Source organism: Manacus candei, unplaced genomic scaffold (assembly GCF_025592945.1).
Source record: "Manacus candei isolate 608988 ecotype Guabito, Panama unplaced genomic scaffold, ASM2559294v1 h1tg000003l, whole genome shotgun sequence".
Taxonomy (NCBI): domain Eukaryota; kingdom Metazoa; phylum Chordata; class Aves; order Passeriformes; family Pipridae; genus Manacus; species Manacus candei.
The window spans coordinates 10,634,851-10,658,231 of NW_026138051.1; the positions used below are offsets into that span (position 1 = coordinate 10,634,851).

General features: G+C 48.2%; 1 protein-coding gene across 8 annotated transcripts in view; it reads right to left on the minus strand.

The window, feature by feature from the left end:
* Window positions 1-21,815, minus strand: part of MBNL3 (muscleblind like splicing regulator 3) — a 92,528-nt gene extending 70,713 nt beyond the window's left edge. For 2 of the 8 annotated variants that reach the window (XR_007904102.1, XM_051784736.1), the window contains exon 1: window positions 20,256-21,302. The gene's annotated coding sequence lies outside the window, so the exon portion shown is untranslated. Of the gene's footprint in view, window positions 1-20,255; window positions 21,306-21,420; window positions 21,550-21,670 lie in introns of those variants that run through there. The other 6 variants (XM_051784758.1, XM_051784746.1, XM_051784749.1 and 3 more) reach the window with 6 other exon arrangements.
* Window positions 21,816-23,381: the final 1,566 nt, after the last annotated feature.

The window sequence follows — 23,381 nt, forward strand, 5'->3', positions numbered from 1 at the left end:
ACAAGAAACAGAGGCTTAAATAGCTCATGGGAGCAGATCTTCAGCTGGGGAAAGCCATCATCACTCAGCAATTAACTCCCTCGAAGGCTCTGCCCCCAGATCCGAAGCACAGAGCTGACCCTGCTGAGCACAGCCAACGCAGAACGAGGAGCACAAGATGAAGTGTCTTCCTAAGGGTTAACAGACAGCAGAGAACAAGCTGTTCCATGCATTCAGGTCACGAAAAACAGAACTGGGACTTGACACGCGCACCATGCACACACTGCTCTGCCAGGATCACCAGAGCCCAAGTGCAGGAGCAGCCAACTCTGCCTGCTAGGAATGAGACTGCGAGAAGCTTCACCTTAAAAACGTGCAAGGACAGTGTTAACCCAGGGGAGTATCACTTAGGGAGCATCAGGCATCTGAGGAGACCAGAAACTAGCGTTTCTGCTCTGCTTCCTGATATTCTCACTAGGAAAGGAGTAAGGGAAGGCCCATTAGGGGGAAAGTGTGCAGGCGTAGGTGCAAAGCACTCTTTCACGCCTCCTGTGCTGCCCAGTGCTGCAGTCTCCCACCTGTGCTGAAGATGCAGGTGGAAACAACCCAGCAGCCTGGAACCAGAACCACAGGAATGTTTCAGAGAGGGCAAGAAAAATGCTCCTTGACAAGCATTCATGGGAGGCTGGACTTCCCCCTCCAGCATGCAAGTCCTCTAACATCATGTTTCAGAGTGGTGCACTACATGCAAGTCCTTCTTCTGCTCCTGTCCACAGGCAAGTGTTGGCAGAGAGAGCAAGCCCTCTGAGCAGCAAGAGTGTGGAGGAACAACCCTCCTGGGCTACAGCTGATGAAAAGGATCCAGCAGCCCCCACAGATGCCCAGGAGTAACAGCACAGCACAGACATGCAGTCTCCTACTCTGGTGCTCTCCAGCCTCCCACTATTTCTAACTCTGAGGACTTCCTAAGCCTGCTGTGGTTTGCCTGTTCACTGTTCTCCACCCAACTCCTTGCTTAGTGCTTGCCCACTCTCCTCAGCACTTTTGCAAGCTTCATGTGCCCACTAGACCTTTTGGCAAAGGCTTTCAGAGCTCCACCACAACTCACATGAAGGAGAAAGACCTCCTTTGGAGTCCATGGCCACAATCATACTCTTATCATCCTGTCCTTTCCCTGGTCAGTTTTATGGTATGCTGCAGACTAGGCACTGGTCTCTTCCCAGTGACACATGCTTTTGGGGACTTATAGTATCAGCAATGAACTTTGTCATCATGGCCAGGCTTCGTGAACGAAGATTTGGGAAGGGCTCTACCCACATTTGCTACACGCGCGCTGGTGGCTAAAGAGGTCAATGCGAGATAGACAAGTCTGGTTGCAAAAGGCACAGCAGAAAGACTCCTTGGATGGTATCGGCAAGACACGATTCTTTCTGTGTTTAAAAAGCTTATTTTCCTCTCAGATAAAGGGGAGGGTCAGAGTGACACCGAGTAATTGTGGGATGAAATGAAATTTCCAAACCTTTCTGGAAGCTCAACGCAGCAAGTCTCATTTCCTACCCTGGACTTAGGAGAAAGCTTGCAATTAAAAAAATTACCTGTGACCTTGAATACAAGGGCTAAGATTTAACTAACCCGCATTCAGGATTTGTTAACCAAGAAGCCCTTCTGTAAACTACAGCACAAAGGCACTTTTCCAAAGATCGAGTTACCTCTGCCCAGCCATGCCATGGTGGAAATTTTAGAGACCTTTATATAAAAGCTTCAGAGGAGTGTTCGCTCTTCACCCTCTGCCCTGCAAGGAGCCAGGTGAGCTGGAGCCTGGCTCAACCCATGGCTAAAGCAGGGCTTGCAGTTAAGCAATAATGATCACAACCATGAGGCCTTTTCAAGGGACTCATGACCAACTGGGTGGGGTTACAATCCACAGACCTAATCAGCATCTCAACCTCAGGACCTGCACAAGCAGAGGCTGCACCAGGATTATAAAACAAAACAAGAACATACTCTTAAAACATGCATCTTTCCAGGCTCTGGAGAGCCTTAGAGCTATGTCTTCACAGATAATCACATCACGGGTACAGGGCAAGGTTAGCAAATAAGTGCCCAGGGTTAATGAGCCAGTTTATTCCTTTTATCTAGCAGAGAACTGTTTTTTACCCTAAATCCCATGGTAACGTTACCTTGACAGGTGCAGTGCCCACAGTAAATACTATGTCTGTCCCATATTCTGAATTATCCCTTTAGGGATGAAAGCAAAGATACATATTCAGGGAATGGATGTTTCCTACACCCTCCTGCACAGCTTGCAGCATCAGAAAATTAAGCTGACTGGAAGGGCAAAGCTTGATGCTGCCCCTAAAGCAGAACTTTTTTGGAATCATTACTCATAAGCCAGTTAGACTAGGGAGTTGGCCACTCTGGACTCTTTTCTGCTTCTTTCTTTATGGATTAGAGGGCAAAATACAAACTTCAGAGAAATGTCCTGGAATTGCCACGTACCCTAGGACACCACATATATTCCACTGGCACTACCACTGAGCCTAACTTTACCCCTCTCCTTAAATTGTCACTGCCTCTTAAAAATATCAGCTGCAAGCCTTTGCTCTAATTGACTAGCTGGGATATCACTGAAACATGGTGGCAGTTGGTAACTAGTATTTTTAACTCTTGGGAAGTAAGGCAGTACTTCCTGCTGGGGTTGATTTTAACATCCTGTCCTCACTCCTCTGGAAGACTGACTCACCAAGACGACATCAGGTGTAGATGTCTGTGCACGTGGATGGACCAAGGTCTTAGAAGCATTAACAGACTATCAGGTCCAAATGGTCTTGTCTCCATCCAGGCAGATGTTCAGCACTGTAGCACAAATTTGTGCAGTTTTCCCATCATTCTCCTCTTTTGGCAGTTTTAGTTGCTAGATCAGTACATCCCCCAAGCTCCACACCATTTCTGTTCAGGCAGGGCTCTGCCTGCAGACAGGAGAGCTCTTTTTAACTGGATCTTTGTTCTTTAAACATCATCTAAATATCACTCCCTTAACACCTGATTTAGTATTTCAACCCCTTTAATTACACACAGTGGAGATTTTATCGGAAATCTGATTATTGTTTGAAAGTCTGAGCATTTCATCCCAGCCTCAGAATTGATCTATCGACTGCCTTTAAATCTCACATTTTAATTTAACATTTAACACTTTATACCCGCATTAATTACATTTCCCATGATCAATATCAACAAACACCGTCTCTGGCCCTCTCCTGATAGAGTGACCTTGGAGACCCTGCTCTGCCAAACACTCAAGACAGCTTTGCTCTTGAACATGGACGTTTACAGGGCTGATCTCTCCAGTGGGAGAGGAAGAGAGAGAAAAAAACCCATGAAAAATAGCAGTACTAAGTAAGTAGCAAGGTTTAGTAAGCAACACCACCAGCAGAGATGCACAGGTACAGACCTGGCCATGGGACTGGCCTGGCCCCAGGACATGGGGAGCAGAAACTCCAGCCAGCTCACCATCCATCTGTCCCACTCCCACCTTGGCTGGAGGGGGACCAGGCTCTGAAGCAGAGAGCTACCATGTGCAGACTCTGTTGTAACTCCTGCCCACACTGAAAAACAGGTGAGCTGGGCTTGGCCTGTCCAAGAGCTGCACACAAGTACCGGGGCACGGGAAATGCTTGATGGGCTCAGTATTTCCCAGCATTTAACCAGCTTGCAGGTTTAGCCCCTCTGTTTGCCTCAGCACAGCACAACATGGAGAGCAAAGTGCTTCCCTGATCCCCGAGTCTAGCAGGTCCTTTATTAGCAGACACAAACTGCACAGACTAATTAAGGAAGAAGGAAGACACTCATCACGCTGCCTTTCTATCCAGCCACTGCCAGCTCTCAAAGGTGGCTGCTATAAGGCACTGGAAGGGTCTGGCTTTGCTAGGAGGACAGTACCAGATCTCCTTCTCTAAGCCATGGGAAGCAGAACTGGATGTGCTTGAGGAGGGTCAGGTCCTCCCTGTACCCCGTCTGCAATGCATTTGTGTTGCAATTGGAGATGGAAGACGATAGCGTCCCCAGCACTGCAGAAAACAGGAATATTTGTCCCTGAATAATTTCTCTAGCATATTAAGCACAAGTCATTCTTATGCAAAGACTGCCCTGTACAGCTGCCAAGGTCAGTAAGACCTTGCTTTATTTGCTGCATAAGGGCTGGCTGCGCAAGTTTTACCTTGTACATATTTTTCCATGCATTCTTGTGTCTTAGATTTCCCTGCTGCTAGTGTCTATGCATCTTGCTGTCTGTTCAGTAGGTCATGCTACCTTCTCTGGCTGTTGATAATGACTACCCAATATCCAATGCTCCAGAACAGTCAAAATTCCAGCAAACCTACTGTTATGGTATGTTTAATTCAAAAGACAGCAAGGACAATATTGAATAACAATTTTCAAGGAAAACATGCTCCACAGCTTTTGCTAACAACATCAATATGTTTCTATTTTCAGGGGGTCGTGACCTGTTATCCACTCACACAGGCATCACTGTTCACATTCTAATATCTACATACAGATGATTTTTTGTGCAAGGATTGCATTCAACTACATGGTACTGCCTGCACACACAGGCTCTGGATTACAATATCAGCAAGTACAGACTTCAGGAAAGAGCCAAGTGCTGAACAGCCTGGGTCTAAATAGATGACAGGGTCGGAAAATAAGGCTCCAAGGTTTTTTAAATTGCAAACACATTATTACAGACTACAGCCAATACCTAGACTAAGGACTGTCCCTCTGCCCAGTTTACTAAACCCTATGACATTGCAGGTGCAACAGTCAAATTTAGATATTTGCACAAGGAAGAAAAATAGTATTTTGAAACTGTACAACATCATGATACTGCAAAATTCAAAGTTTCTTGACATTTAACCCAAGCAATTCCTTTGCAGAAGAACAGTTAAGCGACCTACCTGAGGTCAGTGGCCAGGTAGGTAAACTTCACAAGAGCCTGCCCTGCTCAGGAGTCACACTGGTCAGGAAGCACTGTGCCTTGCCCCAGCCTCTAAACCCAAATCAATGAAGAGATGCAAGCAAAAATGTCCAACACCTCCCCTGATCTGCCAGGATTAGTGCAGCAGAGTCCCCAGCGACAGCAGACCGACTTTCTTGCTGGTTTATGTCACCACACCTGATCCACCACAGCAGTTCTGTGCTGAGCTCCTGCTTATCAGTGTGCGATGCAAAAAAGCTTCCAGATGCAAACAAGCTTCAAGCCAGTGAGAAGATCTGGTCTGGCGGGAACAGCAAGCCGGGACTCCATACAAGGGCTCACACATCCTTCTTCCAGCTCAGAAATCAAGCAGTTTCAGCTGTCTCACTTTGCACCCCAGTGTTGCTTGAACCCCGTTCACAAGTTACAGTTAGTAACACTCATCTCACATCACCCTGAATACTTGCCCTGAGGGCTACAAGCTCCTTGGGGTAGAGATCCTCTTCCCCTTTACTCTGCAGTAGTCTCTGACCTTGGTAAGACTCCACAACCATTGCAGTAACACAAACCATCATTCAAGCTTAAACACATCCTGGTGCCAGCAGTCTCTCAACTGGAGACAGGCAGCGCTACAATGGGGCTGCACAGAGGGGTTAAGAAGCACCGCTGAAAAGGGATGCAAACAAGGACTCCAGGCTCTGAGCAAGCACACTCTGCCATACAAAAGGTGAGCATCACTTGTGACCAAGAGCTGTCTGGCTGAGCATACTGCCTTTGTTAACTGAGAATGCTATATGATGGAGTGGACTAATTAACTGCATTTTACTTTGGGGGACCCAGGCTTAAATCCTGGCTCTTGTCACAGCTGAAAATGAATTTAGGGACCAGAATAAGAGCAGAGATAATTTATTTTCTACATAATCATCAAATAATTGCCAGTCTCCTGATAGAGAGGTCCAAAATTCTATGAAGGGTACTAGTGCTTATGCTATTATTTCTCTAAATATAAAAGTTACTAAGGATTGATGTGAGCAGTCATCACAGCTACCCATGCTGCTCAGCTGGGCTGAGCACTCCAACATGAAGAATCTCACCATTCAACATGGTGTGCACTTCATGATGCAGTGCCATGCAGGTTTCCAGTCCTACAGGGAAGGGAGCCATGCCTGGCAGGATTTAAAATTCAATTTACATATGGATTCATATATCCCTTAAATTTAAAGGGACAAAGCACAGCCCTGGTGTAACTCTAGTCACTTCACTGGAAAACCACCAGGGCTGGTTGTGGTCCAAGGGAGCTGAGGGTAATTTCCCCACTTCCTCTCAGCTGAAGGCCGCCCAGCAGAGACAGCAGGGAAGCAAGTACTTTCCCCATAAAGTAATTCTCTATTTTTATCATGCTAAGAAAGTTTTTCATTTGGAAACTAAAGCTCCTGCTTCAGGAAGAAGCCAAGCACCCTCTTCCCTTTCTGACTTTTACCACAGAAGTTTTCATCTAATCAAATAAGCCATTTTTCCACTGAAAGAAATCATCATGGAAAAATCAGAACAGCAGACCAGCTCCTATCTCTAAGCAAGAAGTACAGATAAATTACATTCCTAACTCTGGTGGTGGTATGCTCCTTCATACTACAGTTTGCAGTTCACCCTCCATCCTCAGGTAACCCATCCCAAATGATGGAGATCCTTGGTGTCAGAGCACTTCTGAGAACAACATACTCAACGTGTAAGTTAAGCAGCAGCTAGTGATCATGAAGCACAGTTTTGGGCACAATATGCTGCACTATTAAAGTACAGGGTTACCGCTTCTGATGTGTCATCACCCTCCTCTTTCCTCCTCTCTCAACAAAGAGACACTCTCCGGTACCCTCAGCAGCCAGCACAACTGAATTTGGGCAGGAAGATACAATGGAGGTCAAAAGGAGAACAGAAACATTTTCTGAAGCAGCCTCAAGCACATAGTGCTCCAGCACACAGCACAGCTCAGCAATACAGCACCTTTCATCTGTACCAAGCAGGAGACCCAGACACTTAACCCTTCCACACAACAAAGTGAGGGGTGGGTGTTGTCTTCACAAGTTTTACACCAAGCCAAAGGTTTATGTGGGAGGTTTCCCTTGAACAGCAGAAGAAGAACACTTAAGGCAGACTTCTATCCAAAAAGTCAAGACTAAGGTGGAAGGGATCAGTCAGAAGACATCCATGAACAGGGGAAAGAGGGAGCAGCAGCCACAATGCTCTGGGGCTGATGAAGAACTCAGGGACCAAGAGGTCCCTGCTTCCAGGCATGGTGAGATTCCCAAGGCCAAACCAAATTCTGCAAGTAAGGGCCATGCATCTCTCCCCTCCCGTTATCTTTAAATCCTCTTTATTCCAGAGCTATTCTCTACCCTCCTTCCCTTTTAATCAGGCCTGACCTACAGATGTCAGCCTCATTTCGACTAAGTCAACACAACTGCCACATCTAGGATGCTGTTACAGGAAAAAAACCCTTACTTATGCTCTTGGCTGGATTCCAGAGTCTACTTCTTGGTCTAGACCTGACCTCGTTCCTCTTCTGCAAGCTTAATCCTATACCTTAAGGGCACAGCAAACACACAGGGACTCCAACGTGGGCCTGTCTATGCTCAGTCCCCCCTTCAGCCTGCAGAGACCCTTTTGATCATGCTCACAAACACCAATGATTACTGACGGGAGGCTCCCTCAGAACTGATTGTTCTTAAAGAGCACACATGTTCAAAAGCCAAAAAGCAAACAAAACACACAGTACTTTCTGAGAGCTAAACCCCTACCCTAGAGCTCATCCGACAGGACGCAAACCTTCAATCAACAGGCCTCAAAGTTTCCTCGGATGCAGCCCTGGCCTCACACTGAAACCATACCCAAGTCTGATACATCCAGCTTCATCTAAAGGTTAGAATGCAAGAGTTTGGGTTGGAAACAACCTTAAAAATCATCTATTTCCAACACCTAAGTCATGGGCAGGGATACCTTCCACTAAATCACGTTGCTCAAAGCCTCATCCAACCTGGCCCTGAGTACTTATTCATCCTTTATCAGAAACACAAGACAGGACACCAACTGAACACAAAGAACTTCAACTAGATACCACATCACCCTTCAACAGCACCTTACCAGGCACAGCCCAGTGACTTGCTGCAACAGTACATCCCAAGAGCAAGCCAGTTTATGGCTCCTCTAGTTTGCCACACTTGGCCTGTTCCTTGTCCCCACCCACATGGCCAACATGCAGAAGTCACAAGACTAGAGGCTGATGGACATCAGCTTGTCCTATCTTGCTTAAGCACATCATACAAACAGTGTATCAAGACTTATAAGGATCTGGCTCCTGCACTCCCCACCTCGTGACCCAAAAACCTCAACCTTTGTCACATATCAGTAGCAGCAGTGGAAATATCAACCCACGAATGAGGTATTAGCAAATAATTTGTTATCAGCCTGTTCCAAGAAGGCAGCTAGCTGTGGATTCAACCTTCAGGCAACAACACAGGTTTTTCTTAGCTCTCAAAGACATTTGCATGGTTTTGTTAAGCATTTGTGGGGGATGTTCAAAACCCCAATTATCTGTATCTGACATGAAGCTGAATCAATACCCTACTGGTCAACAGGAGTTGTAAAAAAAACCCAACTCCACCAAGGCTAGAAGGAGCCTTTGGAGAAATTGTCTGAGCTCTGAAACAGTCCTTGAATGTGTGCTGCAAGAAATCCTCCATACAAACACACCTTTCATATGACAGGAGGAGGAGGAGGGGAGGGAGAGGAAAAGAGATGAAAAACAAAAGCCAGATCCTCAGGTAACAGAAAAATCAGAGATGCTCCCTCAGTTTACACTACACAGATTTGAGCCAAAGGTGCTTTTACAGGCCTTTTATGAAATATTTTAATTTGCCTTTCTACCTGTTATGCATGCAACCTAGGCAGTGCTTTTCAGAGAAATTATTTATTCAGTTTTACAGTGACTAACCTGAATTTCCAGACTGCTTCAAAAGAAAAACAGAAGCATTTCTTTACAAAATGCAAAGAGCATTAGGCTTCTTCCCCCACCTTGTTTTTCCTTTTCTTTTTTCCTCCATCCCTCAGCTGAAACATCTCTACCTCTCATCTAATAAATAAACAAATTATGTATCTTTCCACAAAAAAATGCTCTTCCCTTCACCTCCATGCCAAAAATGTGCTGACAATTTTTTCTTCTACTTTTCTTTGCTGAAACCACTTGAAGTGGAATAAATTCCTTTTTTTTTTTTAAATTGATTTTTCAGTTTAGCCACCTACTCGAAAAAAACAGCAAGTCTTACATCACTGGCTGCAGTCTTACAACCTGGAATATACTGAACACAATGCTGAAAGCGTGGGATTACCACTGGGTTGGCATTAGTGGGACACCCTAGGAAAAAAAGCCAGGGCCAAAAGGAAATTACAGGGTCACTGAAAGTGGCCACACTGTTGCATGAACCACCTCAATGTTACTTCCCAGATTAACTAGAAAGTAGCATCACAACACAAATACAATTAAGGTTCTAATCCAAGTCCATCAAATGAAGGCCCAGTTCCAAAAGGCAGGGACTCACCAGGATACACTTCTGGCACCCAGGGGAGGAGTCCTGGGGACAGGGAGCTCAGGTAGCACACACCTATCTTCCCCGTGCCTTCACTATGCGCCTGCTGCAGGGGAAGCAATGTCACACACAGCAGGTCTGGCTTAAGGAAAGGTTTAAGGTCCTTAGAACCATATTTCATCACAAGTAAACTCTGCTTCTGGAAGTGGAGGGCGGATGTGTGGATAACTGCCCACTTGTGTGGAAATGCCCTCTACTCAACCCAGCCTAAGACCTTCACTTACACGAGGCTGTGATTAGGGGATTCAGGTCATGAGCAAGCAGATCTCACACTTTAATTCTCTCTCTCATTTTGGTTGCCTGGATCTCCAGGATGAGCAACATCACATTCTTGCAGAAACCTAAGCTCACGTGCACCAGCTCTCTCCCTCAGAAGAGGGAGATGCATGAAGTCGATCGTGATAACCTCCCACCCGAAGGTGTCAGATGCTGCCGTGGTGCCATGGTGCTCTCTCCCCACACTGAAAGTAAAAACAACAATCCTAAAGCCAGTCTTGCCTCTTTGTCTCCACAACCCAGCTAATAACACTGCATCAAATTCAACAATACTGTTGCATTTGTACCTCCCCTCAGGCAAACCATCCAGAAAGTTGTACATCCAGAACTACAGCAGTCTGCACCCTCTCACACTCTCCCAGCTTTCGGTTTCCTCATGAGATCACCCTGCTGAAAACCACTTTGGCAACACACAGGTTTAAGACCATCCTAAAACCACCCACACACATATCAGATTGCAGCCCTTGTTTAACTCTCCTGTAAGCATCATGCAGGATTAGCCCCTTGCTAAGTGATCTGGGACTGCAGTAACATGCTCACAGCTTTGCCATTTATTTGTGGTAGCTTTCACTACCTGCAGATGCTGTCCAAAAATACAGAAGGAAAATCTGTGCCCTTGGGAGCTCACAGTCTGAAGGCAGAGGTCAGGAGAAACCCTCTGTTCTTATTAATGCAGTTCTATGGAGAGCTGGGGAAAAAAAAAATCACGTCTGTATGCTTCTCAGAAGCAGATTAAGGCTAATAATACAAAGATTACTGACATTAAATGAATTTAAATTCACTCTTCTATCATTCAAAATATTAAGTTTTGTACGTTCCTCCCAAAATCACTCCCATTTGTAGTCAGTTTCACTTTCTGCCTATTATGAAGTTGTTATATTTGGACTATAATCACCACAATGGACTTTTGCCCCTCGACACTTTTGTTGTACCAGGCGTCTTATAAAAAAAATGGATTTGCAGTGTTAGTTCGACCTAAAAAAAAGGGAAGACAGGATGCTTGTAATTGCTGCATAACTCTGCAAACAAGGTTCTGCAGTCCTAATGGGTTCTCTGCCTATCAACAGGCAAGGGGAAAGTCTCACTCATGCTACAGTAGCGTTACTCCTGCAGAAGCTGTTCAGCCCTGGGCTCTGACAGGGAGTGGGAGCTGACACTCGCCAGCCCAGCCATGCCACAGCATCAGCACCTGTCACAGGCACACAGGACCAACAAAAAGTGTTTCTCACTCATGACCAAAACTCAGTTTTAAATTCGAGTTGCTCCTCACTAACATTCAGACTCAACTGAAGACACTGCTCCGCCCAACCTCCACACGGAATTTAATAGTTTTACAGCCAGCACCAGCAAACTGAAGATGAAGCACAGTAACAAGAGGAAACTCAGACAAGATCAACTTTCAGGAGGAAAAAAACTCCTTTCGGAATTTAAGTTTCAGTTCAACTGTAGGATCCCTCTCCCCAGACATCGTGACATTGATGAAGAAATATATGAGGATGCTCAAAAGAAAGCCATCAGGCAAGCGAGTCACCAGCCAAGCCATGTGTTTGCTGCTGAACAACGACCACGCTAAAAGCGCCTCACAAGTGCTTGCACTACATTTTACTGAGAGAAAGGGAACTCCATGGCAAAAAACCCATATCTGGTGTGCTTGGCTGAACTGTGGCCATCCCCATTTGCTCTCCTGGTCCCCACATTGAAAAGCCAACACATCCCCAGGCCAAGTTGGATTCAGTGGGCAGTTATCTGAAGTGTAGTTTGTGGTGAATTGCTGCTGCACAGGATCAGTTCAATTCAACTGTCCAGTCTTTTTGTTTCAAAGGCACCTCCCCTTAGCTCAGGGCCTTATGCAATGGCTGCATTTAGCATAACTCTTATTAAATCAGTACATAATTATAACAGTGTTTTACCGAACTAAAAAACCCCAGCACCCTGTGAAAGGCCATCAGTGACCAGCTCAGCCTCACCCACACAAACGCTCTCCTACAGCCCTGGGTGTCCTCCAGCTCCACTGTCACCACCATTTCCAGCTGACCCAAGCACAGGCTGCATCAGCTCAGGCATCATTCCTGCCCTCTCACTTGGCCAGGACAAGCATTCATGAGACTGAGCACAAAGCAGAGGAAAGAGGACAGCAGCAGGGAGGAACCAGAGCACACCTTTCAGTGACAAAAACCATCTGAAGGGCACGAAACTGCAGGCTCAGCTCCTCATGGCACCCATGGAGCCAAGTGCAGATAGTACAGCCTGGGAGCTCGAGCAGCCAATGGTTCTGCCTTGGTAATGCCCACTATCAAGAGGTTTCCACCGTTTTCCCAAATACACACATTCCCCATGTTTGCTTCTCTCCTTGTATGTGCTGAAAGTCATATACATTAAAAACATACTAGAGGAACTGGGTGCAGACCCTATGATATGGATGAATTCTGCAGCATTATCCAACCACTCTTTCTACCCAGAAGGTGCCAGGTACTGTATCTCACAGGTTGGCTGAGCAGGTGGGGATGCTCCAAGACCCAGGGGAAAACTTTCTCATGTAAGCTGGCATGTAAAATGGTGTAATCACCCAACTAATGGCATTTAGGACAATCTCTAGAGCTGGGCTGAATTTACAAATCCTGGTATCTCTAGAGAAACAAGATGGGTAGCACTGTACAGAAAATAAATACATTTGTTATTAAACACACTGGAAGCCTCCCTATACCTTATGAATGGATCTCAGGGTCTTGTCAGAAGGATAAACCTTCCACCTCACATAGGATACAGAATGAATTTGTTGTTCGGCAGCAGCATCCTCATTCTAACCTTGGTATCTGAGCAGCAGTTACTGAATGAGTCATATTACAACACAGTCACTGGAGCTGGAAAGTCCCCAACCCAGCAGGTCTCTCCCTTCAGCAAGGTTCATAAAACCTCATGTAGAATCTACCCCACATGCCCTACTCATCTCCTCAGTCTCAGAAAAAATATGGATCACAGCTACTCGACCAACTGCTCTGCAGACCCTGAAAATCATGGTGAAGGGGGTCAGTCCCGGGTGAGAGTCAGCCAAGCCACAGGCAGACGGGTCCTAGAGGGTGTGCAGAGCAGGTACGGGGAGGAGTGGGGACAACCTGTCTCCACTTCTGAGCAAGGTGGAGGGGGCTGGTTGCATTCAGAGGCAGCAGAGGGGGTACATCCTCACTGCAGAGAAGCACGAGGGAAGGGGCTCACTGGTCATCCTTCAAGAGTGCATCCCACTCTGGCTGGCCTTATTCACATGATCTGAAGTGCAGCTTCCTCAAGCACAGCGCGAAAGGTGCTGCTGCATTAGCCAGACCATGCCTGGGTACTCAGGACAGGGCCAACATTAGCTCAAGCTATGCTTAACAAAGGGCACTGAGGTTGTCACACCAAGTGCTTCACTGAGTAATTAGTCAAGCTGAATTCATCAGTGATGGACTTCATCTGAGAAACAAGTAGAGTACATAGGATGCAGGCATTCATTTCTGGATCCAGGAGCCAAGAGCAAAGGCAAGGTGGAGATGCCAGTGCCAAAACCTGGGCAGTCTGTTCAAGGGCATGAAGGCATCACAAGACACCTCTGCACTCTGGCTTCCTTCATCAGACAAAACACCAGCAACTGGAGGCTTCAGAGAAAGGAGGATAAACCACCTGTAACCCTGAGGATTACATATGTGGATAACCATTCTGTTTCTTTTTTTTACTTCAAAAATAGCTTTACTGAAATGTATCTGAAGGTGCAATACAAGCTCCCTGGGCACTGCTCATGACTATTTATATAAAAAATGTTCAGACTATATTTGAAAGGAGCCCACTGATACCTGGTATAGCTATAATAAGATTTATCCATTTTGACCTGCCAGCTGCAGAGTAGGAGAGCCTACAACTGAACAGCTTGATTAGGAGTGACCAGCATTGATCAAGAGTTTTGACCAGATTTTGGGAAGAGGAACACAAGCACTTTTGCTGCCCAGCAGGGAAGAGCCCAAAGAGCCCAATTCTCTGTTCTTCATCAGTTTTGTACCTTACGGAGTGCATGACGTGGACTAATCCAGTGCTCTGGAGAACAATTCCCAGAGCAGCCTGGCAGCCAGCCATGGCTCAGAGCAGGTGATGCTCTTTCGCAGGAGCTGGTTGGAAAACTGGGAAGGATTTCCATCAGTGAGATGGGGACATTTGGTAGTTCAGCATTCCAGCCTTTAGGACTGCTTTAAGGAGTGGTCCATCAACCCACAGGGGCTCCCTCCCAGCATCACAGCCCTGCACAGCACAACCACACCTCCCCACCATACAGTCCCAGAACCTTCCACCAAAAGATCACCAAATGCCTCACAAACACTAATGAATTAAGTCCCAGAATCCCAATTAACTCCAGCAGCATTATCCCCTCATGACCAGTTGCACAGAAGCAGGCTGAGGTGTCCCAGTCTCCCTGTGAGCCTGCTGAGGAGCCAGCCATGGCAGATAGACCTGCCATCTCTCTCCCTCTGCTTAGCTACAGACCTGTGAGCTATTTCAAAGGCTCTTTCCAAAACAGAAGGAAAGGAGAAAAAAAGAAAAAGCTTTCTGTTTTCCTGGAAAAGCAGGTTGTGCAACAAAGAAGGTGCTAATAAAGGTTTCACCATCCAAATTAAAAGTCAAAGGCAGCAATAAAGCGTCTCTGAAATATAAGAAACACCTTGTGTGCAGCATGAAATTTATTGCTGCCTTGCAGAATGAAGCCAAACATCTTAATATGGAAAAACACCGCTACTTTTGACCCAAACAGATTGGGAACAGGAAGTAAAAACAAATCACCCAGCTGCAGCAGAGAAACCAGTGTTTCCTGCCCATGCTTACCCTGCCCAGGGCCGCACACCGCCTGCCCAGGGGCCAATCGCACCTAAACCAGACGGTTTGTTATTAAAGCTCTTGGAGGCAAGATCAGGCCTTTATTGAAGGGGAATCAGCTGGGGAGAGCCAGGTAAACAGGACTGCAGGAATCATCCCAAATGCTGCATTCATTTGCAAACTGCACAGGGCCACTGCTCCCTTGCGAGGGGATTCCCCTTCTTTCAGTGGCTCTCTCCATTTTCACCAGCCAAATTCCTGACTCAGGACAGGCATATTTCAGGAGTTAATTTTGGTTTTATTACATCATCACCAGCAAACCCTGAGAAATTAAGTCAAGCCTCAATTGGTTCAAAACATAATTACATTTCTCTTAAATAATAGCTTTGCATTACTTCATTTTTTGTTGGGTTTTTTTTTGAGCTCGTGCATATTACATCCTAATTATATTTTTCAAGCTTTCATTTGCAGCTACAGGAATAACCCAGAAAGACATACAGATGAGCTAATTTTCTAATCATCACTTGAGTAAGGACATGGAGCTCTAAAAAAAAAGTGACAGATAGACCAAGGGACCTGCAAGAAAAAAAGAAACATGCAAAACTGACAGTCCAGCACCTCTTTTGTTAAAGCCAGTAACTCAACGGCAAAGAGAATGGATTTAAGACCTCAGCAGAGCAAACACTGAATAACACACATGTAATGCAGCAGAAAATGCCATTTACACAAACACTACACACTGAACAGCAGCTCAGAACTTGGTATTTTGACTAAAATTCAGCTTTCAGCAAATCTTACAAGCATCACTTTTATCAGCTCAAGCAGATTTTTCCTACAAGACTTTAAAAGATTACATGCCAGGTGTAGAATACTTCATAAAGCAGAATTAGATTTTTTTACTTGCGTGATTTCTTTCCCTTTTTTTTTTTTTTAAATAATAGCAACCAGCAAATTACAGCCATTAGTACAACACTGCCTTCACAGCAGATTTATGGCAGCATTACCGAAAGCAGAATTTCACCCAACAACACTTCTGGGTAACAGAGACATCTGCAGAACCAAGGGGGAAAAAAAAGCACATAAACATGCACAACCACACATTTTGTGCATTACCATCCAAGACTTTTACAAGGACGGGTGTTTTGTGCCACTGTTCTGCAAGACAGCACCCTGAGCACGCACAAGAGTATGGTGTGCTCTCCTGCACGCAGTGACCTCCAGTCCTACCTCATATTCTTTTAAATGCCTCACCTTCATGCTCGTAAATATTGCTTTGGCAGAGGGGCTGCACTGGGAAGAGGGAAACACCCCACACTCCAGTTATCCTGCTACAAGAAATCCTCCCTCTGCCCCCCCCCAGCAAACTCCCAGCAAAAAATATCCAAGTTTATCATGCCAAGGAAAGAACAATAAGTGGGAGTCTGAAAAGGCAGTCAGAAGTACCGCCAAAAAATCAGAGCTCTTTCTCAAAAAATGGCCCTCCCTTAGGAAGCCTGCCAATCAAACCCGATCACGAGGCTGTTTTCCGAGGGTGAATAGAGTTCTTATTGACACAGCTTATGTCTGCAGCATGCAGCCCTCCACAAGGCTTTCAAGAGCAGATCGGATTACACAGACACATTCTCTCTGATTTTATGCATTCAGAAGCCCTCAGACACAAAATACCCAGCTCAGAAGGCCACCGCTTTTTCAGCTCGCCTCCCTGCTTTTACAAAAAAAAAAAAAAAAATGCAGGCAAACAGATCCTGGCACCTTTACTTGGGCTCCCGAGGCCCTTGCCCTCGCTCAGCAGGGCCAGATAATTTGGAGGCCAAGCCACAGATTTGCTCCATGTGAGTAATACAAGCAACTCATTCCCATGGTGAGTACTTAACATCAGGATAGGAGAAGGAAAAAAACAAATATCTGCTGACACCATTTAAAATGGGGGATGATAACATCGCTCTGGGTAGACAATCCTTCCTGGAAGATGGCATGGAAAAAGGGGAGGATACACACCTTTTAAAAGAACAACACACACTGCAAAGCTTAGCAGGCAAAGGGTGCCCAACTGCAAAAGCATCACAAGCACAAATTCAGGTAAATTATCTACTGAGGGGCAGCAATTTGCACACACGGGAACCTGGAGAAAAACTAAAAGGATACATTTATACAGTTTCTATACTTAGGGGGCACAACAAGGAACTCCATTTCAGCAGCAGACACACAGAGCCCAGGGTACCCATGATGCTCATTAGAGGTGAACAGAGAATTACAAAACATTATAAATGCTCCAGCTTAAAGACTGCACTTCAGCAAGCGAGACAAGCCTGTGCTTAAATAATATGACAAATTAGGACTTGAGTATTGGCCTAGAGAAGGATGCATGCACTGCCCAGAGGTCTGGACTACAACAATTAAAAAGAAGCTCACAAAAAAAAGTCTAAAAAGCAAACCAGTACATTACACATGGGTAAGTGGACCCCTATCACCTAAAAAGGAACTCCTGCATCAACTCAGCCACACTGAATTGAAACCTCTTGCTGAAATATTACATATGGCAAACACAGCAAATCAAGCAAGCTTGAGCTTCAGAGCTTTTAAGGGATTTTAAGAGCAAACACACACTTCAATAAAGACATCCTCCCCTTCCTGCTTCCAGGCTGCAGTCACTCCTCAAACCAGTGTTTCTATCACGTTGCAAAAAATTTTCTCACATTTTTCCTAATGGGTGCTGGAAGGTTGGACCTGGGTAACAAATTCAGGATGCCATGTCTGCCTGAGGTGGCAGTTCTTTGGTTGGACGGTTGCACTGTTTTTAGAGTACACCAAGAGAGTCACAGCTCCTGTGACTACCTTTGGAAAAGAGAGATCTAAGCCAAGTCTGGTTGTCAGTGCTCAGCCTCCCTCTCAATGAGCAGCCCAGTGTTTCTAGTACTCAGTTTCCACACGTGACTTCTAGTATGGTCATGGTCAGAAAAGCCTGCTCCTATGAAGGCTGAGTACTCTTTCCCAACACATCTGAGTCACACAATGGTTTACTCCACTGCCAAAGCCAAGTTCTCACCACCAACACAGCAGAGGTGTCCTGCTGCAGGAATCAGTCACCAAATCCTCACTGCAAATTCATCATCTTCACCTGTGCCTGTGTTAGCCACAAAGAAAATCTTCACTTGCTTTCAGGCTCCTGACTGAGCTGCAGGCAACTGATGACTATGACAGCCATGGTTTGACTTGTGCATTTAGGAAGATCCATTTGCCAGACACCAGCCATGCAGTTTTGGTGTGGTTCAGCCCCATCCTGTCCTGCCTGTGCCCCACAAGTCCTTGTGCCAACACAACCATTTCTGTGGTCACATGGAGAAGTGAACCAAGGAGCAGTGAGGGCTAAAACGAGCATCACTTTTTTACCCATTATTCTGCAAGATTATTCTTAATAATTCTTAATTCACAAAGATGGTGAAGAGACAGGAGGGAAAGGGACGAAAGCAGGACCGCTTCTTCCACCACAGCACCAGCTTCAAAACTGATTTGCAAGCTACACTGCAAAAAGTAAGAAAGTCAACCTCTCCCTCTTTGCAGTCACAAGTTTTTTTGCTCTTTGAGATTCAGTTAAACATGCAGAACAGCTCTCAAAACCTCATTTCTGGTGGCACTATAAGTGCAAAACTCTACAGACCATGTATTCTATTCCTCTTGCCAAGTCAGGGCAAGCCCAGGAGAAAATTTCTAGGTCTGTAAAAATCTAAGAATAACATTAAGGCTCATGCCATCCATTCCCCATCAGAGAATATGAGGACAGAGCAGGCCACCACTGCTTGCAAAGTGGAACTGGGCACGAAAAGGACTAGAAAATCTTCTGTGTGGATACAACATCCCAACATCTTGGAGGGACAACTGCCCAGCATCCCTACTGTCAGTAACCTTCCTGCAGCATATGGTCCAGCACTGGGAGGGAGGAATGACAGCCCTAGATCTGCCTCCTCATTCTCCGTGTGGGTCCCTCACTCTCCCACAGCAGTGGGAAGGATACGGCACCCTGAATTCTCCTGGCCTAGCCAGACGCTGCAGGAGGCTGAGCAGCACAGATTACAGCACAGTGGGGCTAATTTCCTTGCTGACCACCAGGTCTGCTTTGGGTCCTTGCCAGTATATCCCAAAAGGCCCATAAGACAGCACCAGACCCCCAACAGCCACACAGCTGTATGCAGCCTGAAGCAGGGGCATATGCACAAGTCAGCCACTTCTAGGAAGGCTGACTGCACCCAAAGCAGACTGTTCCTTCTCCTGCTATAAGCATATCCCATAATACCTAGAAGCTTCAGCACAGTCCATTGTCTTTCAAAGACAAACACTCATACACCGAAATAGCTCTCAAACTTTTCTGGGCCATCTCTACTTTAAAATTACTTCATTTAAATATGTACCATGTCTATATATACACACACACACCAAGGGAAATTAGCATCGTGAGCAGGGCTGGTGCCCACACACCGTAACTCTGCACATCCTCCCAGGTCTGCAGGTGCAGAGCTGTGCTGCCAGGGCTCCACACCAGTACAACCCTACAGCAAACCAGAGCCACTGGAGAGCCCCATCAGGATCCTCCCCGCTGGCAGGAGCACTGGAAAGACCACAGCCTGTGGGCTCTCCACCAGATCACTTGCTAACACACATCTTTTTTGAGGTATGGAGACTGATGAGGGCAGAGAAGTTTTAAGATCAAATTAAAGATCCTTTAAGTCCTCAAATTCTGCACAAAGCTGAAGCCCCAAGTCCTCCCTTCAGCAGTTTTTCCTACCCCTCCACCCCCACCAGGGCCAAGCTACATGATTCAGACACTCATGAGTAAATAAAGCTCCATGGAGCAGGACTGTGTCATGTAAGGCATTTCTCCAACCTGGAGAGCAGCACCATTGCAGCCTCCATGTACTACCTTAACAGCAAAACACCCGCAAGGAGGACCCACAGGGGGAAAAAAATCTCTGCAACCTCATGAAAGCTGCTGTATGGAAACTTTTAACTGCACTACTGTTTCTGCACAATCCCAGAAGAACTAGCTTAATTCAGACTGCTCCAACTCAGACACTCGATAGTTTCAACACGGTATAGACTATAACCTCACTCTAATTACAGGATCATGTTACATGTCCAACAACTGCTGCAATTCAGTCTTGCCTGATACACCCCAGCTCAAAATTGGTCATCCCACCTCTCACTCTCATACTTTTTGGCAACCTTTGAATGGAGGCAGGGATACCTAGCAACACCTCAGCATCTGACACACATGCACCCCAAGCTCCAGAAAGATTAAGTCGTTATTCCTTGCGCTAACGAAAGCAACTACTTCCATCAACGCAGAATAAACTAGTTTTAGGCAAACAGCACGGACACACACTACTGCTCACATGCTTCTCTGTGCAAACGCAATACAGGATTACTGCTAATAGCCACAGCATCGTGAACCCGCACGTCGCTCCCCGAGCCAGGTGTTGATCACACACGGAGCCTATCCGAGCAAGACGGGAGTTTTCAGAGACGCAAAAGCTGCAGGAATCAGGCTTTCGGAGTTTCACTACCTCAAAGGCAGGGGATGTTCCTTACAGCAGCGCACGTCTTGCCTTTGAGCTCAAAACTGCATCCGCAGCTCCCGCTGCCATGAAAGGGGAAGGTTTTCTCCCCGCAGCCGCTCGCCCGCGCCTGAACCGAATGTTAACAGGTCTGTGCCTCGCGTCTGCCTCGCCACCGCCTCATGCTCGGCCGGGGAATGCTCTGCTCCCCGGGAGGACGAGCTGTCCGGCCATGGCTCGGCGATGATTCAGCAAGGGGGTGGCTCCCGGTGGGAAGGCACACCTCCTGCGAGCTGTCACACCGCGGGGCCGGGGCAAAATGGGAGAGAGAACTTGCTCTGTCTATCATGGCTGCACTTTCCAAAATGCGTAACCTGCCTTGGCAGGGTTCAGGAGGGCGAAGGGGCGAAGCGCGAGGGGGTGAGGGGGCATTTCCATCAGCAGGCACATGGAAATAATTGAAGGAAACATCTCGAAGCTTTTAACTATCGCACAAGTAAATGAAGGGAGAAAAAAAAAAAAAAAAAAGCCAGACACTTTGGGAGCCAGCATCAACTTCGCCAGGCTGTGTTCTTTGTTTCTAGGCAGACTCCAGTGCGGTGGCAAGAATGAACAAATGCGCATGTCTTCATAAGAGTCCAGAAAAAAAAAAAAAAAAGGGAAAAAAATCCCCCCTCCCCTCCGGCCCCTCTCTCGCCGCTGCGGCGGCCGGAGCCCTCCGGAGAGAGTTCGGGCTGCTTTTCCAGAAGTAAAACTCCACTTCCCTCTACTCCGAGCAGGGGTTTTGCAGCGCTACGAGGCTTTCGGGGGGTTACGGCAGCGCCTGCAACACTTTCGGCTGCAAAAAATTAGTTTCGGCGCGGGTTTCGTGGTATATTTTCCTTCTCTCCCTTTTAAAGCACAGCACGCCGTGCCCGCCACGCTCCGGCCGCGCCAGCCGCCCTGTGCAGCGCCCGGCGGAGCGGCGCGGGGCCCGGCCCGCCGCCGCCAGACAAAGGAGCGATGCGGAGTCGCGCCGGCACCCGCGGCCGGTCCGCCGGCGCTCCCGGGACACCCGCCCGCGGCACCGGCACCGGGACCAGCCCCCGCCGCCGCGCCCCCCTCCCCGGAGCGCGCCCCCCGTGCCCGCGGCTCGGCGTGGGCACCGAGCCCCCCGCGGCCGCCCCGGCCTTACCTCGGCGGCGGCGGCGGCGCTCGCAGGCAGCGGCGGCCGCTCCGTGCCACGCGCGGCGGCGCGGGGCGAGCCACGGAGGCCGGTTTAGCGCGGGGGCCGCCTGCGCGCCGCCATTTTAACGCCTCCCGCCCGCCCTCCGCCCACCCCCCAACCCCCCCCCCTCCGCTCCCCGCGGCCACGCGCGGCGTGGAAATGCCACTCAGCGTGTCCCCCCCACCCCAACCCCGTCCTTCCCCGTCCCCGCCGTTACATTTACGCAGCGGCTCCTGGGTCGCCGGGCCCGCCGTGGCGGAGCGGTAGCAGCAGGGCAGCAGCAGCAGCCGCCGCCGTCGTGGCCCCTCCGCCGCCGCCGCCGCCTCCCGCCGCCGGGCGCACATGGTACGCTCCGGGGCCGCGCCGCGCCGCGCCCCGCCGGCCGCGCGCGCCGCCCGGCTGCTGCCATGGCAACCGCCCCGCGACCCCCGCCCCGCCGGGCCCTGCGGGACGAGCCCCGGGATGGCCTCTCCGCACCTCCCGGGATGCCCGCACCGCCTTGACGCCTCTTCTCGGCCGCAGGACCCCCGCTTCACCGAGTCTACCTGTCCCCAAAGCTGCCACCACAGGCACCTGCTGCGGGGCTGTGTCCCTGCTGTCCCCAAATCACCGGCACAACTTCCTGACATGTCTCCTCCGTCCCCTTGCTGTGTCCCCACTGTCCCCTAAACCACAGTCATGTCTGGCTGTTGAAGGGTTGCATCTGTGCTGTCCCCAAAGCCACCATCACATCTCCCACAATGTGCCCATACTGTCCCCAAAACCACTGTCATGCCCACCTGCTGAGGGGTTGCATCCGTACTGCCCCCAACCCACTGTCACGCCTCCTTGCTATGTCCCCATTGGCCCCAAAATTACCATCACATCCACCTGTTGAGGGGCTGCATAACCTCTGTCCCCAAACCCACCATCATATCCCCCACACTGTGTCCCTGCTGTCCCCAAAGCCACCAATGCATTCCCCTGTTGAAGAGTTGTATCCCTATTGTCCCCAAACCACTGTCATACACCACTTCTGTGTCCCCTCTGTCCCCAAAGCCACCATCACACCTTCTTGCTGCATCCCCACTGTCCCCAAAAACACCATCACGTCCACCTGTTGAGGGGCTACATTCCCACTGTCCCCAAAGACATCATCTCATCCCCCCGTTGTATCCCTGCTGTCCTCAAAGTCACTGTCACATACCCCCACTCTGTCCCCTCTATCCCCAAAGACACCATCACACCTTCCCATTCTGTCCTCTCTGTCCCCAAAGCCACCATCGCCTCCCCCTGCTGAGGGGTTGCATCCCTACCGTCCACAAACCACTATCATACATCCCTGTTATGTCCCCTCTGTCCCCAAAGTCAGCATCACACCTTCTTGCTGTGTCCCCACTGTCCCCAAAACCACCATCACATCTACCTGCTGAGGGGCTGCATTCCCACTGTCCCCAAAGCCACCATCACATACCCCCACTATGACCCCTGTATCCCCAAAGCCACCATCATACCTTCTTGCTGTGTCCCCACTGTCCCCATAGACACCATCTCATCCCCCCATCGTGTCCCTGCTGTCCTCAAAGTCACTGTCACACACCCCCACTCTGTCCCCTCTGTCCCCAAAGCCACCATCATATACCCTCACTGTGTCCCTGCTGTACCCAAAGCCACCATCATATACTCCCACTGTGTCCCCTCTATTCCCAAAGCCACCATCACACCTTTCCATTCTGTTCCCGCTGTTCCTAAAGCCACTGTCACATGCTTCTACTGCGCCCACCCTTTTGTCCAAAGCCATCATTGCATCCCCTCATGAGGGGTTGTGTAACCTCTGTCCCCCAAGCAATCATCACATCCCTCCAAACACATCTCATTTGTCCTCAAAGCCACCACCACATCCCCCTGCCGTGTCCCCTCCGTCCCCAAAGCTATTGTCATTCCCCTCC